The sequence below is a fragment of the Mus musculus genome, chromosome 10 (genome assembly GCF_000001635.26).
Source record: "Mus musculus strain C57BL/6J chromosome 10, GRCm38.p6 C57BL/6J".
Classification (NCBI taxonomy): domain Eukaryota; kingdom Metazoa; phylum Chordata; class Mammalia; order Rodentia; family Muridae; genus Mus; species Mus musculus.
Genome location: NC_000076.6, coordinates 21,406,072 through 21,423,038, shown reverse-complemented (window position 1 = coordinate 21,423,038; position 16,967 = coordinate 21,406,072). Strand labels below are relative to the sequence as shown.

Here is a 16,967-nt window from a genome sequence, read left to right as displayed (position 1 = left end):
CCTCTCTGAATTTGGAAGACTTCAGAGCTAGCAGTACCCTCGAATGATGTGAGTCCCCACTTCATGGGCAGTTCTGATTAGAGTTATGAGACCAGCAAGTTAAGAGAAATGTAAACAGTCAAGATTGCACTCCTGAGGCTTCAGGTGGGGACTGAGCTGGAGGTCATTCAGCTTATATCCTGGCAAAGACTTTGCCTAGGTTTTTCCCATGTCTTAAAAGTCTAAGTGAAGATGCTTCAATATGAATGCCCTAATCCGTTTGACGGTATTCCGGTGGCAGGGTTACTGCTCGCCGTTTGCAGTCAGATTTATAGTGAGCCCAGAAGGCAAATGGCAAAGCCTAAGAACATGAAAAACTCCTGGTCTGGCAAGAAGATGAGTGTGAACTCAGAGTGGCACGTGAGGCAGTTGTGTTAATAAAGGCGTTGCCACGAAAGAGTCTGCACTTCACAGTGGGACAATGGGAGGAGTCCCTTGGGAGTCAGACTCTACTCAGCAAAAGCTGTAGGTTATAAAAATACTTATTCTCTCGGGCTCCCCAGGCCTGCTCTTCGGCTCACAGATGGTTTTCTTTCTCTGCATTCACTTCCAGTGTGCCCTGGCATCTGTGTAGGTTCATCTCCTTATGGGGTACCTCAGTAAGGTTGCATTAAGGTCATTCTAAAAGCTTCATTTTTAGCTTCATCATCGTGCTGAGATCCATCACATTTTGAGACAATATAAATTGTAATTAACGTATTGGGAAGAGGTGAAGACACAGCTCAGTCTGTAAAGCGCCTCCTGCTTCCTGTCCTTCATCTCTTCCTTTCTTTCATTCCAGGTTTTACTTTCTCAATAAATACTTACTGAGGACTTAGCAGGGGCCAGATACTACAAAGAAAAATGAGACAAAATCCTCTACAAAATCCTTTTTGTATAGACTTACACACTCATACACACTCTCATACACATACACACACTCACATACACCACAGACACACTCATACTCACACATACATTCACACACCACACACATACACAGTCACACAACACACACTCACACATACAACATACATCTCATACATATAACACACAAACAACACACACACAACACATACAACATACATCTTATACATATAACACACAAGCAACACACACACACACACACACACACACGCACACAACACATACTCATACACACCACACAAACATACCACACAAATTTTTATGCACACACTCACACATACAACACATACTCACACAACACACACTCATACACACACACACCATACACATTCACATACCACACCACATACCATACACGCACATTCATGTTTACACTTACACATACACACACTCATGCACACATACATTACACCACACATACACCATACACACACACTTATACACACTCACATACACACACCTACAAAAGTCTGTTCTGTGACTCCTCTGGCATCTTCTAACATTGAGACTGAGACTGGTTCTTGTCACATCGCAATTAGTGGCAGAGACCTTACTAACTGGCAGGGTCAACGCCAAGACAGTATGGGATAATGGCCGCACCGATTATACTCGCCAGGAGGTAGATTTGTGATAATAAATGAAAACCAGTGCCCAGCATGAGAGATGTTAAACTCAAAGTGGAAAACAAATCGCAATCTGGTTATTTAAAATGCTTGCCCATGGAGTGGGGGAAGAAAGCAAGAGAGGGAGTAAAGGGAAGGGAGAAGAGATGACACAAGAAGAGAGGCAGGGGAGGAAAGGGGAGGGGAAGAGAGAGGAGGGGCGAGAACAAAATGTTACAGAGAACCAGCGCCACCTGTTGGGGAGAAGTGGTGCTACATCTGGTAAGTAAAAAAAAATGTGTGCCACTCTTGTCTGCTATCTCGTGTTCTCCCTGAGCTAGCCTCAATGATGTGTACCACGAGAGCTCACTTAGTCAGACTGCACACAGCCAGGCTTACAGGTTCCATGCCATTTAACTCAGATCCTATTAATCAACCTGCCCCTGACCTGACCAAGTCTCCTTTGAGAGCGAGAGACTTCAACCCTTGGGGGAAGGCTTCTGGCATTTCTGAGTTTTGTTAAACTCAAGGTACTGTATAGACAGGTTTGCGCACGCGCTGTGCCACGCCCTCCTTTTCTCGAAACTCAGACACTTGGGACGAAAAACAGACCAATCAAGTAGCAATTTTAAAAAGTGCCAGTCAACAAACAAAATGTGACCCCCAAATGGTGTGGACAGGACTAGAGAACGTTGTGTGGAAGTACATATGGCAAAATGATGACGTTTGGATGGCGTTCAGTGCTGAGAGAAATCTCAGCAAACACACAACACTCGTGGTAAGGAAAAAAAAAATGTGCTCTTGCTTTTGGTAAGGAAGAAATGGCCCGTGCTTGAAGGGCCACCCGGAAGAGCGATTTAACCTGAGTAGGGCTTTTTCAGAGAATAGCTTGAGATAAGGGAGGAAAGGGAAGTTGAAACGCAGGCCGACCATTGAATAAAGGCAAAGATAAGGTTACTCGGTTTAAAGGCGTTGAAGATTCTGGGAAAGAAAACAAAGCACCATAAACCGTATCCTAGGCTAACTTAGCTGCCAGTTATAAGCAGAAGAAAGTGGCTGTAAGGTAGGAAAATATACCCCAAAGCAAAAGAGAGGTTTAAGACCACAGGTATGTAATTGAAATCAGAAAAGAAATCTGGCTCTTTGATACATTTTCGTGTTGATGAGTATACTAATAAGACATTTCTAAATATTAAGCCAAGGGAGCGCCTTCAATGAGGAATTGAAGAGGATGAAGAGAAAACGCCAGAAAAGGATTCAGACGCAAAGCCCAGGAAAAACAAAGCAGGGGGTTAAAGATGGCAGTGAACAAGGCTTCAGAAATGACTTGGTTAAATTTCATAATATCTTACAAATAATTCATAATAAATAAATAAACTAATGGATTATTTAACTTTCTGGCATAGCAAAGGGTGGGCAGCTCCCCCTCTCAGGACACTAAGAATATGTGTGGCGACCTTATAAAAAGCCTGCTTGCTTCAGGGCCTTATCCAGTGCGCAAGACTGGTCAGGGGTTTGCAAGCGCTCTGATGTACATCTCAGAGCTCACTCATTGTCCCCAACACATTTTTTATTCTAAGGTTAAATCACTACGCTCATTTTACACCAATGTTTTTCTGTAAGTGAGGGTGCAAACTCTAAATTGCTAAAACTGCCCCAGGAATCAAAGCTCCAAACCGGATGATAATCCCTCCCTCCGAGTGCTTGGTTCATGGAGCACACAAAGCCTGGAGAAGTGCAGTCTTGTTCTGTGCTGGACTTGAGTAAAGCAAGGATTTGTTTGTTTGTTTGTTTGTTTTTATTGGAAGCTCAAGTAAACAAGGTCTCCTTGGTCCTGTATTTGTTCGCTTTGATTGTACTGATACCAAATGGGGCCTATATTTTATCTTATTTCCTATAACTACAGTTCTCAGTGTTCTGATAAAATGCCTGACAGAAATGTCTCAAGGAACGACAAAGTTATTTTGACTCACAGTTTGAAGATGCAATCCACCCTGGCAGGGAACACACAGGTCAGGAGCGTGAAGCGGAAGTTCACAGTGTGCCTGCGGCGTGAAGCGGAAGTTCACAGTGTGCCTGCAGCGTGAAGCGGAAGTTCACAGTGTGCCTGCAGCAAAGGTCGAGAGCCGTGAATGCGGGTGCTGATTGTTTTGTGCTTTACTCAGCTCAGGATGGCAGCCTCTGATGTGGTTCAACCTCCACTCGGGGTGGGACTTCCGTCCTCCGTTAACCTCTCTGGAAACAGCCTGACTGATACAGTCAGTGGGCTCTTTCTGGGTATTTCTCAATCCAGCCAATACAATGACAGAGATTACAGATCACACCTGCGTTTAGAATCTCCTCTTCTTGTTCTTATTCCACACTGGTTCTGATACCTGATGTTCATCAGGAAGTATTTGGTAGGTAAATAATGAGTTTCCAATGTTCAATTATGTCAACGGGTATATTAAACCTGACCAGTGCACCATATCAGTTAGGGATGCTTCAGCCAGTGAGTAACAGAAGACTTCTCACACAAAAGTCTGAACATGGAAGCAGAAGGCCCTGGGCTCGCCTTGCTGCTCAATGACATCCCGGGAGACCATAGCTCACACCATCTTTTCATACCCATAATACTTAGCAGACGCTTTCATCCTGGTTCTTTGCTCTTGGTCACAGTGTGCCTGTTTCGCCTGCAATATCAGGGTATGCTCCAGGGGGGAGCAAGGGATGCCAGCAAGGCTTGTCTCTCCTCTATAAGGAAAGAAAGAACTTTTCCAGAAGCATCCCTAAGCATTCTCTGTGTTGTCTCATTGGCTAAAACTGGACCCCACAACCATTCCTAAACCAGTTGCCAACTTTTGAACATCATATAACTCACCCTAGTTGAAATTGGTAAATTAGTTTAGGATAATCATTTGTCAATCACAGAATCCAAGGGTATATTCTACACCCCTGAAACCAAAGAAGCCAAGCAAATGGGATTCCATTGGCTTGGAAACAAGGATAGATGTAGGCTAATAACAGAAAATGCCTTTTATTATGTATTTTTGGGTGAGCAAGTATTTGTATATCTCTAGTCAAGGTCACTAAGCCATATGTAGACTTTACTAGTAGACCCTAAACATGACCTGTTTTCCTGTCCAACAGCATTGCTTAATTTCCACCATGAACCTAGAAAGGGAATTTAGAGCTGGAGATATAGCTCAGTGAAATAACATTAATAACATTAAAATTTCAGCATCACACACACACACACACACACACACACTTACATACATACACTCAAACACATACTCACACACATATACATACACACACTCAGACACACATACACACACTCATACACATATATACATTCACATGCACACATACACACTTGCACACACATTAATATGCACATGTACACTCACTTTTACACTCACACATGCACACAAAGTCCGGAGGGGTGGAGATGGCATAGATGCCTGGCTGATTTGATTAATTCACTGGTATCTGGCAGTTTCGTGTCTTCCCCTTATGTTCTGTGCTTGGCTTTCCACAGAAATGTGAATGTTTAGGGCTTTGCTCATGCCTTATCCACACCCACATCAAAAAACCTAGCACAGCAATTGGTATGAACTCAATAAATATGTTTTTAAATAAGTTCAAGCTATGGATGGATTAAACAGAATGTTACAAATGTAATTACTCTGGCTCAGAGAGAAAAACTTCCTGGAGACTTTTATGGTTATGACTGACACTGAGAAGTTTGGTTGTTTATTATCTGAAGAACTATAGAGTGTCGATACATATTTTTTAAGTATTCAACATCCTCAGCTATCAAGGAAGTACAAATGAAAACTCTCGTGATTCCATTTTACCCTAGTCAGACTGGCTATTATCATCAAGAATTACAAACGCTGGTGAGGGTCTGGGGGAAGGGGAATCCGTATTCACTGTTGCTAGGAGGGTAACCGGATGCAGTCGCTGTGGAAATCAGTGTGGACGCTTCTCTAAAGACAAAAGTTAGAACCACCATATGACCGAGCTCTATCACTCTGAGACATATAGGACTATATACCTGTCTTAATCAAGACTGCATTGCTGCAACAAAATGACCATGAGCAAAAAGCAGGTTGGGGAGGGAAGGGTTAATTCAGTTTATAAGTCCACATTGCTGTTTATCACTGAAGGAATTCAGGTCAAGAACTCAAGCAGGGTGGGAACTTGGAGGCAGGAGCTGATGCAGAGGCCATGGAGGGGTGCTGCTTGCTGGCTTGCTCCTCCTGGCTTGCTCAGCCTGCTTTGTTATAGACCCCAGGACCACCAGCCCAGGGATGGCACCACCCACAATGTCCTGGACCCTCCCTCACTGATCACTAATTGGGAAAATGCCTTACAGCTGGATCTCATGGAAGCGTTTCCTCAACTGAGGCTCCTTCCTCTCTGATGACTCCAGCATGTGTTAAGTTCACACTAAACCAGCCAGTACAATACCCTATCGTACTGCAGGGATGTCTACATGTGCATGCTTATTACTGCTGTATCCATAACAGCAAGGGAGTGAAATCAGCCTATCTGGTCATCAGCAGATGAAGGGGTAAAGAAAATGTGATACATATACACAGTGGAATTTGTTCCTCAATAAAAAATTAAATTAAAAAAAATGGCAGAAAATTTGATAGAACTGTAAAATACTATATTATATAAAGTAACTCAAGGCTCAGTAAAACAAACACCACATTGTGTCTCTCACATACAGACCTTAGCTTCTCATTTGTATTTGTGTGTGTTTTTGTGGGAGTGAGCATGTATACAGGCCAGGAGACTCAAAAGTCACCTGCTAACTTGTTGGTCGGGAAAGCCTGAGGCTCCCAGAACAACACAGGACACTGCCACTGCACTTGGCTGCTCAGCAGATAAGATCATAAGACCCTACTGCCAAAGACACTGTCGCCTTTGGTTGCAGGACATTCTAAGTCAAGCTGGGACTGAGCTGGAAACTTCTTTCCCTGCTGGATGGCTTCATAGTGCCAAAGGTGCCAAGAGGACTCTGGGAAAGGACTGTCCTCCCCAGATCTTCTCAGCTGTGGGCCTTGCATGATACACTCCACACTTGCCAGGCCAGATGGTCTCACCAGTGCACTGGTGGCGTAACTGCGATGGGCGTGGACAGCAGCTTTCTAGTTGAAGTTCAAGCCCATGGAGTAGGAGATAATCCGGGCCTGGTACAGCCTGGTCAAAAGCCCATGGCTGGCAAAATTACAAGCCATGGTGTAGAAACTATGCTAAATTGAACTTTTATATCCACCAGCCTGCCTTCTAAATATTTCTTCTTAGGCCCACAGATAAGTGGTGTTTCTAGCTGGTTTTGAAGGTTTGTTTGTTTGTTTGTTTGTTGAGGAGAGGGCTTTGCAGGTGGTGAGTTTTTTATTTCTGTTTACTCGCTTTTTTTTGCATCACTACAGAGACCATGACTGGTCAAAGTGCGTCTTAAAAGTGAATAGTGGATGCTCAGTCCTAAATGAGACATCTCTTCCCTGTCCCCTCGATGGCTTAGGGGACATTGTGAAAGAGGGAGCAAGCATTAAGAACACAAGAGCAGGAAACAGGAAGAGAAGTTTATGTGGAATTGCGGAGCCTTGTGCTTTGGACAGGACATGAACAATTGAGCTGACAGCAGTTATAATTGCCAGACAAGAGCTGCACAAGATCCAGTTTGTCAACATTCCCTCGTGGATGAAGGGCAGGCTCAAGAGGCTTCACCCCTTCCTGATAATTTGGGCAGTTGGGGATCACTAGCGGAGAGAGGCTCCACAGCTCCCTGAAAACTATTGGCAGTTAATGGCCACAGGGGGGAGGAGAAACATTTTCTTCAGTGCCATAGCCCCTGGTACGTTGCCTGTGTTACAGTAAATAACCCCTTAGGCTTAAGCATGCATAAACCTTAGTTAAATTCCATTCGTCACCACAAAAAGATGGAAGGGAAACACAGAAGTAGAAAGGGGTTCCTTAGGAAGCAGTGGTGGGGAGACAAGATGGGAAAATGGGGAGATGAACAGTATCACAGCGTATTACATACATGTATGCAAACATAATGAAGTTCACGGTTACATATAGTTAATATATGCCCATAAAAATGTAAAGAAATGGGTAGATTATATAGTGTGCAAAGTGTCCATGAATAATAGTTGTCTTCGTTTTATGTTGTTGTGACTGGTTCCTGAAAAATCCACTTCGAGAATAAGCTGTGTTGGCTCATGGCTTTAGAAGCCACAGCTCATGGTCAGCTGTTTTCATTATTTCTGGGCCTGTAGTGAGTCAGAACATCGTGGGATAAGGTGTTGAAGGGCACAGGCATTTGTCATGTGGAACCTGGGAAATGGAAAGGGATAAAAGAAAGGACCAAAGACAAAGTGTCACTTCCTTGACCCCAAGGACCCACCTCCTCCAACCAGACCAGGTTCCTAATTCCACTGCCTCACTTTATGCTGTCACACTTTATGCTGTCACACTTTATGCTGTCACACTATAAACCCAGGAGCAGGGCAAGGGTAAGTTTCCATTTAGGAAGTTTTCCCCATACTGTGTAGCACCAATCTGCATGAAGTTCCAAGAAGACCTGAGACTCTAGCTTTTAAAAAGTCTATCACCTGCCAAGTGTGCCCTTTTAAGTCACCCTCTTCTGCTGGCTAGTCTTAGGTCAACTTTACACAAGCTAGAGTTATCTGAAAGGAGGGAGCCTCAATTAAGGAAATGCCTCTATAAGATCCTGCTGTAGTGAATTTTCTTAATTAGTGATATATGGGAAGGGCCCAGTCCATTGTGGGTGGTGCCATCCCTGGGCTGGCAGTCTTGGGTACTATAAAAAAGCAGGCTGAGCAAGCCAGAGAGCAGCACTCCTCCATGGTCTGTGCACTAACTCCTCCTGAGAACCATTCCCTGCTTGAGTTCCTGTCCTGACTTCCTTCAGTGTTGAACTTGAGGTGGAAGTGTGAGTCAACTAAATACTTTCCTCCCCAGCTTGTTTGTTGGTCATTTCATCACCTCTCATCATAGCAACCTAAGTCACCTATGTTCTACCTAGATTGAAAATTTTTTTTATCATTCAAGTTTCAACAAAACTCATTTCCATATGTCCCACATAAAATCTTCTCCCTTTGTATCTTTCCCTCTCCCATGGATCTTCATGGAAGCACATCAAAAAAAAAAAAAATCTGTGGACCATTTTGGTTAGATAATGTACCCTCAAAGGAACGGAAAAACATTTTGGAGGGTAGGAAACTAGGGATGGAACCCAGGGCCTCTTGCAACAGTGCCCAACTGCTTGCCTCCTCCACTGTGGAATCTCATAAAGACCCTCGATGGGTGTCCTAGTATCAGAGCACCCAAGGACAGCACACATGGAGGTATTCAGGCTGCCTAAGGGAGGAGAGGAACAAAAGCCAGCAGCAAGATGGGTGAAAGGCCACTTTACACACTACACTGCTGTGAGTTCAGAGTCCCAAGAGACTGGCAATAAACAAAGGCGACACTGAAGTACCATACTTTGAAAGATCAATACTTACAGATGGGTAAGCCTTGTGTTGCCAAGTATAAACAGATAAGGACATGTGTGCACAATATAAGATTGTGGATCTAAATATCTCTCTCCACAACACTTGGCTATAGCTATCAAAAACTTTTAGAATTGACTCTTCAGCTAATAATTCTACGTTTAATGTTACTTTATGTTTTCAAGATGTATTTGCTTTATTTTATGTGTTATTAGTGTTTCCCCATCTAATGTCAACATGTGTCACAACAGAGGATGGGAGGCCCAACCATCGGAAGTAGTGGCCACTAGAGGAGGCCTGTATATATATATAGATGCATGAACTTAAGCAAATGCAAAAGGAAGGAATAGCCCCTCAAAGCCTTCCAGAATGTGCCCAGCTGTGAGACAGCACTGAGCTCAGGTGGGCCGCAGACATGTTGAAAAGAAATACATATGTCTGGGACTCAGGGGCTAGCCTCGGAACCCCAAGCTACTCCTGCTGAGCAGGTCATAGAACTAGGCTCCTTCCTGAAGACAAGCTGAAACAACCCAAAGACAACCACTGAGAACAGAGCAGCAAACTCTCCCCAAGAAGTCCCAACACTGCCAACAGTCCTTCTAAAAGTGCCAAGCAGATCATACCATAAACTAACGATGGACCCTGTAGCGTGAGATAATAAAAAGGCAAATCACGCTATCACTGGCAAGGTACCAGCGGGCCATGTTCTCATCTCTGGAGGACTCTCTAACCCAGAGCTCTGAAATTTTGCCACCCAACAGGCTAAGTTCCCACTGGCAGGTCACTACCACACCAGCCCCACTCTTCCAAATTCCCACAGCCTCTTGGGGTGCACTTCTTGCAAACCCATGCGTTGCAGCCGTACTTTTCTCTCTGGAACCCGGTTGAGCTGCCGCTTGAAGGAAAACACCACACAAACGTAGTTCAGACTCAACAGGTAACTCAATTGCTGGGCTCAACAACTAGCATCCTAAGCATGTAAGCCATATTAAATATAAATCCTCCGGTGGCAAATCCTGGTGGATTCACCATCTAAACTGGGTGCCACTTGTAGCTACATCTTGTCCTCCCCATTGTTCCCGTCCAAAAGCCCGTATCTCTCTCCTGCCTCTTCTCTTCCTTTCTCCCACCTGGAAGTCCTGCCTACTCGCCCAGTGATTGTTTCTTTATTCGTTAGAAGGATCATATGAAGTCCTGAGTATGTGATTCACTCCTCATCACAGGCAGCCCCTCTTGGGGAATCTGAATTAGCATCAAAATACAAACAGCACAAGGGCTACCCATAACACTCCCCCTTTCTGTCCAATTAAAAGACTCTTTTACCTCAGCCATAAATTGAGCACAACTATCACCATTCTGTAATGTATAAAGTACAAAATACACCGAACACCCAGTCCATCAATTTTGTCAATTAAATAGAACACTGTTGTCTATCCTAACTTAAAATAGGCTTATAAAGCCATGTTATAATCTGGTTTAGCCTGTATACTACCTGAAAACCATCTTCTCAAATATATTTTCTCAATGTTAATTGCCTAGGTTGGCTATGAGAATATAACTAGTCTTTCAACCCTGTCAGAAATCTGAGAGTGGCCCACATTATCTGAAAATATAGGAAGCCTAACACTGCTTCCAGAACTGAGACAAGTTGTAGAGGCAGCTGCCTACGTATACAGCCCCAGTAAGACAGGAAGTTGGAGAATCAGGACCCCTCTGAAGGGTTTAATCTAAGCAGCAGACAGAACCACAGGGTCTTGCAATGAGATCTGTTTTAACCTGTTGTTTGCACCTCAAGTTAGTATATTACCACTTAGGGTAGGAGCAGAAGGTTGTCTTCTCAAGCTTAAACTTTGCCATTATTTTTCTTGATCAAATTTTATACCCGACAAAGGCTATTTGTGTCCAGTGACACTGAGCTGGAAGTGCCAGCTGCTACACCAGAGTCATGGGTGTGTCTAAGCCCCACCCCACCTCAGCTACAAAACCTTAATGGTGTAACTAGTGGCAGATTAGAGCGGTCCGGGCCCATTTCCATTCTGTAGGCGGCATGAATGGCTATTCCCTGTCTCCTTCTGGTGTTTACCCTTTAGCCACGTGGCCTGCAGCCTGAACAATGTGGTAGTCTCCACCTAGCAAGTCAGCCACCCAAAACTGAGTGGTCCAAGTTTGTCATCCTTCCAGCAGTGATTCCTTTCATGGCTATAACACTCTCTGGTTTTACCACAAGCCTTCTCAGGATAACTTGGTCCCTGTGAAGTGAGTCACAGGGTTAGAATGACTCTCCTCCAAACAGGAAGGGGTTTGGGGGAGGCTGGGGACTCGTCCAACAGTGCACAGAAGAACTGGAGAATAACAGTTTCCAGGTCACTGTACTGGGTGCCCACCTGGCCTTTTCTTCTCATGACCATAAAGACCCATGCTTCCTATATTGATAATGGTTGACTCTGGCCACTCTGGATTTTAAACTTTTACTGAAGTAAAATATATTTGATACAAAACTTACCATCTTAAGTACACAGTTCTGTAACATTCATGTTGTATGACTATTGCAGCATTTTCCCAAAACACTGTCCTCATGCCCACTAAGACGCTGTTTCTCATAACACTATCTCCTCTCCTCTTCCTCCTTCCCTGCCTCATATTCTCCCTTCTCCTCTTCTTCTACCCACTCTAGGGATCCCCACTTCTATCTCCATGAACTGAGTGCTCTGCAAATTTCAGATACAACCCTGTGTTTTTGCACCTAGACCTTGGCGTTCTTTCAAGGCTTGCTGTGCTGTAGTGTGTGTCTGGACTCCAGTCCTGTTTACCAGGCTTAATAGGAAGTGCCCCCATTGTATCCGTAAAACTATTCTGCTCAGACATTTGCACTACACTCCTAACTCCCTCCGGGAGTCACCGCTTATACTGTCGTTTAAGGAACTGGCTCTCCTCTTTTCATAAAGTCTGGCAGCTTCTCTTCGCTGGAGTGAAAAACAATATGACAACAGAATAAAAATGAGACAGGATTTTTCAAACGCACACATGTGCACACATGGCTTGCCTGGGTCAAGTTGAGCAATAGTTTTGGCTACACTGGGATATTCTGTGTCTGATTCTTTCCCAAACCTGGTTTCCTAGCTTTCTCATGACCATGAGACTTTGGTGGTGTGACCATGAGACAATATTAGAATTGGAAACCCAAGAGTTCTATCATCCATCAAAGCTAAAGAGATGCCCTCTTTTATGACATCCATTTTTTTTTATGGATATGATGTTTTTCCTTTATAGAATGTGTGCTATGACAAGAGAGGGATGAAGCCGAACCTTTGAACCACCGCCAGGTCTGCTTCGGCTCCACCCATTGCATGCTGCCACCCGCATCCTTCTCCTCCTCTATTCTGCTCAGACATTTGTGCCGTGGGAGTGCAGGTGGAGACCATCTCTCCTGGAGACCTGCGCATCTTTCTGAAGCATAGCCAGAGGTGCACTACATGGGGATACTTGAAGATGGAAAGAACTTTGACTCCTCTCGGGACAGAAGCAACCTTTTAAGTTTACACTAGGTAAGCAGGAGGTGATCTGAAGTGGAAGAAGGGGTAGCCAGATGAGTGTGGGTCAGAAAGCCAAACGGATAGTGTCCTCAGACTATGACAATGAAGCCACCGGGCCCCCAGGCATCATCCTACCACATGCCATTCTTGGTTTTGATGTGGAGCTTCTAAAACTGGAATGACCGAAGTAGCCTCCTCCCTTAGCTCTGCATGCGGATCTGCCATGGAGGAATCTGGTACCTCCAGATGGGTGCACATGAATCTGTTGGGAGCTTTGCCTGACGTCACCACCCTTTATAGACACCTACCCGACTGAATGTGTTCTGTCACTTAAGCTTTGCTTAAGATACCTCCATGTCCTCTTCCCCCTTCTGTATGTGTGTTGTCCTAACCTATATGCCATAAACCTCAAGTTACTTTATTTGGGAGTGAAGACTCAGTTTCTGTCTTTCAGATCTAAGTTTCCAATGAAGTATATTGTCGTGTTAACAGCACAAGTGATGGGTTAATTTTAGAATATGAATTGGTGTTCTGGGGGGGGGTTTGCAAGAATTTTTATTTTATTTTAATTTTTTGGATGAAAATGTTATCTATTATATATTAAGACATTCTGTTACTGCGCTGCAAAGCCATAGCAGATTCAAGATGCTGTTGAGGGCTGGATTTTTCTCCCGTGAGGGAGGTCCTGTTAAACTGAAAGCCCTACCCAAACTGAGGTGGGAAGGGAGGGAGGGAGAGAGCCTTTGCTTCTGACAGTCCTCCCATCTTCTGAGACTAGCTGCCTTTTAAAGCAGGTCCCTTCACTGCTGTGTTGGACACTACAATATCTGTCCCTGGGACAGCAGGGACCTCTGAAGCCTTCTTTGTGACCTGGGTTACTTTGTTTTTCTTCCAATGGTTTTTCTAATAGATTTTCTGGACTTTTGTAATCATGTATCTATCCACGCTCCACTCCCTAAATTTAAGAATTTTGGTGGACAGTTTGAATTGAACGTGCTGTTTGTAGACTTACCACCCAACAGATGCCCAGCCACCATGACAAATCCTTGAGTGTTCTCTAAGAAAATGATGCTGGTCATCACAGCTTCAGCATCTCCTGGGTTTTGATGCTTGGGTCTTTGTTGATCTTGGCTTCCTGGCTTTTCCTCCTTCAGTTCCTTCTCATCCTCTGCTGTCCTTGTGTAGTGATTTGGTGAGAGAAAGCTTTTGTCCCCTGCCCTCTGTACTACATATGCGGTTCAAGTAATACTACATATTACAATAAAAGTGCTTTACGCTGGCTTTTCTCAATAAGAAAAGAAGGAGGAGGAGAAGAAGAAGAAGAAGAAGAAGAAGAAGAAGAAGAAGAAGAAGAAGAAGAAGAAGAAGAAGAAGAAGAAGAAGAAGAAGAGGAGGAGGAGGAGGAAGAGGAGGAGGAGGAGGGAGAGGAGGAGGAGGAAGGTGTGCTGTGCCTGGCTATGATTATAATAATAATTATTATTATTATTAATATTATTTATTTAAATCAATTTGAGGGAGGGATGCAGAGTATAGGGGATCGAAAATGGGTAATTAGGATGGAAGTATTTGCCATGTATTTGTTCTATCGGTGAACCAGGATTTCTTTTGAGAATGTGTGTGTATTCACTTTATTTTCTATTAAATCTGAGCCATGGTATAAAGATTTTCTAGTCAGTATTACTAGGTAGTATAACTGTCAATTCTGGTCTCCCAAAATTCATTGAGAAAGTTGAAATATGTTTCCAGAATAGGCTACATTTCCTAAGTGCTCTCTAGTTCTAAATACCAAGTCTCTCTCCTGTTTTCTTCTGTAGAAAAGTAAAGTTCCATATTCCTCATTTATTAAACAATTACTGAACACCTAAAATATATAATGCATTAGACAGAGATCCAGGGGCCCATCAACAGATAGGACGCTCAAGTTGTCCACCCTCACAAGAAGCACTTGCCGGTATGGAAGACCAACTGGACTTAACAAGCAAGCAAGCACATGAGGTTTAGCCCGAGCCCTGGAAGCTCTGAAGGTGGATGCCCCCAGTCCAGGATGCAGAAAGAGCTTCCTTGAGCACAGATGAGTTAAAGCTAACAGTAGGCTAACTAGGACTTTCCTGGGTAGACCAGAGGGGAGGTGGAGTCGGGCAATCCAGAGCAGACACCCTAACAATAGTTCCATGATTGAAGATGGCCAACATCTCTGGCTCCCGAAAATTCAATATTTCTGTTCTAGTTTCACTTCATGCTTTTCCCATGGATTTCTCTTCTTGAAATTTTTTGGTATACCATATGTGATGTTGTTACAGCCTATGATTCTCTGAAGAATGATATCCCAGACTTACATCGTATGCAAAAGCAAAGAGGGTTTATTCAGCTGAATTTCCTGCATGCAGGTGTCTCCCCATTTGTGAATGTGACCCCTTGTTTTATTGTTAATTGGGGGAACTCTAGAGAGGGGTATGTGATTTTTTAACCTTGACTGATTAACTCTGTCTCTGATGTCTGACTGATTCTACAATTGGTTAGGCTCTGGAAACTTCCCAGGGGGTGGCTTACTCATTCTAGCTACCTATTCTTACTTCAGGCCAGATGACAAGGTGTCCTCAGACTGGCTGCCTGTGACTGTGGTTGGCTGACCACAGTGTCGTGGATCTGGGTTTTCATTTCTGGGAAACAGAAATGTAGGCCTAGTCTCCCAAACTGCCAGTTTGCAGCCTGTCATGGAGTCAGCCTGGCTCTGACTAAGTCAGTCCTCTCAATGTTGAATTCCCAACAGCTCTTTAAAGTAAGAGCTATGGGGCTTGAAAGAGGGCCCTCGTCTACAGTTCATGGCTGTGCTGGATAATCTGTGTCAACTTGACACAAGTTACAATCATCTCAAAGGAGGGAACCCCAATTAAGAAAATACCTTCGTCAAATCCAGCTGTAGGCAAGTCTGTAGAGCATTTTCTTAATTAGTTGTTGATGTGGGAGGACCTACCCTTTGTATGTGGTGCAATCCCTGGTCTGGTGATCCTGGGTTCTATAAGAAAGCAGGCTGAACAAGCCATGGGGAGCAAGCCAATAGGCAGCATCCCTCCATGGCTTATGCATCCATCAGCTCCTGCCTCCAGATTGCGGTCCTGTTTGAGTTCCTTTCCTGAGTTGCTTCAGAGTGGACGTAAGCCCTTTCCTCCCCAAGTTGCTTTTGGTCATGGTATATCATTGCAGCTATAGTGACACTAAGACAATGTCACCCCCACCTCCTTCCCTTCTATACACACACCGCACACTTAGCATTGCTGTATAATTCTCCTGATAAGGAAAGGGGGTGCTGCAGAATGGCCTTCCCGATGCCGTCTGTCATCAGGGCTGCACTCTGTCTGGCACTGGTTTCTTCATATCTCCCTGCAGGGATTCAGAGCCCCATCCTGGATTCTAGCAGGGCCCAGCTGTCTTCACCAGACTTCTAGAGCCCATGTTGCTTACCAGAATTTAAGACTCTCTTGTGCTCATTTCCATTTTATCATTTTACACCTGGTAGATAGTTCAGGAAGTGCCCCTAAGCCCCTGGCTACCCTGGTAGCAGCCTCCAGTGGATCTGGCGAGCCCATCATCAAGGTGGCACTTCCTGTTTCTTTTCTGTTGGGTGGCTATCCCTTAAGGAGCCACCTGCCTTAGTCCTTTCAGAGTCTCCACTGCAGAGTTCTGGCTGTTACCAGTTCGCCACAGGTAAGCAGGCCCAGTCATTCATGACTCTAGGCAGTAGAACCACCCACTCTAGCCCCCAGCCCAGGGCTCAGAAAACTCTCTCCAGGCCTTGCAACTAGTAAATAACACAGCACTAATAACTGGGATTTGTAGACATCGTTTAGATGAAAATATGTAATTCATGATGATTTTACTTTCATTATTTGAGAAGCTTTGTCGTCCACAGAGTGACATATCCCTGCCTGGTCAAGACACTTGTGTAATAAGGACGTTTGACCGTGGTGAAACTCACCCCGTCTTCAGACTGCCAGAGCTGTAAGCCAAGTGACTGAAAGTCACAGTGATTAGATCAGCATCTACAAGTGAATCTGACCAGATCTCACCTGCTTCCCTCCCCTCAGAGGGAACAGGCTGTACATGGCTGCAGGCTTTCCATGTCCTACACTCTCAGCAGCCTGGGCCTGACTGCTCAGCGTGCTGCAGGCACTAGGACAGTGGAAAGCACTGACAGTTCCTTCTAAAGCCGAGAAACTCCGAGGAGGGAGACATTAGAACCCAGGCATCCCATGCCCTCACAGGTCAGGGCACCAGCCAGCCACACTGGACTTGTCTTTCTCTCTGTTTCTGATCTCTGGTCCAATTTACAATGGTGGGGGTGGGTCCCCTAACCTATCCCCACTCCCTGC

At 44.5% G+C, this 16,967-nt stretch overlaps 1 pseudogene; it reads left to right on the top strand.

The window, feature by feature from the left end:
- Positions 12,349-13,887, top strand: Fkbp1a-ps2 (FK506 binding protein 1a, pseudogene 2; annotated as a pseudogene).